The 503-nt window shown below is 60.4% G+C and overlaps 1 protein-coding gene across 2 annotated transcripts in view; it reads right to left on the reverse strand.

Annotated features, from left to right (window-relative positions):
- LOC113213894 (uncharacterized) overlaps positions 1–503 on the reverse strand; it is a 120,544-nt gene that overhangs the window by 80,442 nt on the left and 39,599 nt on the right. The gene's annotated exons all lie outside the window — the stretch shown is intronic.

The following is a 503-nucleotide window of genomic DNA, read 5'->3' on the forward strand; positions in this document are numbered from 1 at the left end:
CGTCGAAGCCATGTCGGCCGGACGTCACATGTCTGTCCTGTCCGGCCCGGCAGCGCAGCCCGGCGGGGCGCATCGGCAGCAGCAGCAGCACCGGCCGACCGGGTTCGGTGGCCCGGGGGGCCCCGCGGGTGACAGAGTGAGCGCTGTGGAGGGGCGGGGAGGGGCGGGGAGGGGCGGGGCGCCTCTGTTGCGCAGAAAATGATGATATCAAGCACTACGTTGGGAGGCGAGAAAACATAAAGCAATGGAATTAACGTGGTATTACGGTGAGTATTACGAGCACCGGACGTTTGTATTTGTAAAAGTCCGCGGTGGGGTAACGGGGGAGGAGTAAAAGCGCATGCATCGTGTGGTGTAGTTAGGGTGCAACATGCTAAAGTGTTCCCACCATATGGTGGGCAAGGAGGAGAAAAGGGAGGACCAGGGGAAGAACCAGGAGGAAAACCAGGAGAAAAACCAGGAGGAAAACCAAGAGGAGGGCCTGACCAGAGGGAGGACCAGGG

Source organism: Frankliniella occidentalis, unplaced genomic scaffold (genome assembly GCF_000697945.3).
Source record: "Frankliniella occidentalis isolate FOCC.00 unplaced genomic scaffold, Focc_3.1 Scaffold141, whole genome shotgun sequence".
NCBI lineage: Eukaryota > Metazoa > Arthropoda > Insecta > Thysanoptera > Thripidae > Frankliniella > Frankliniella occidentalis.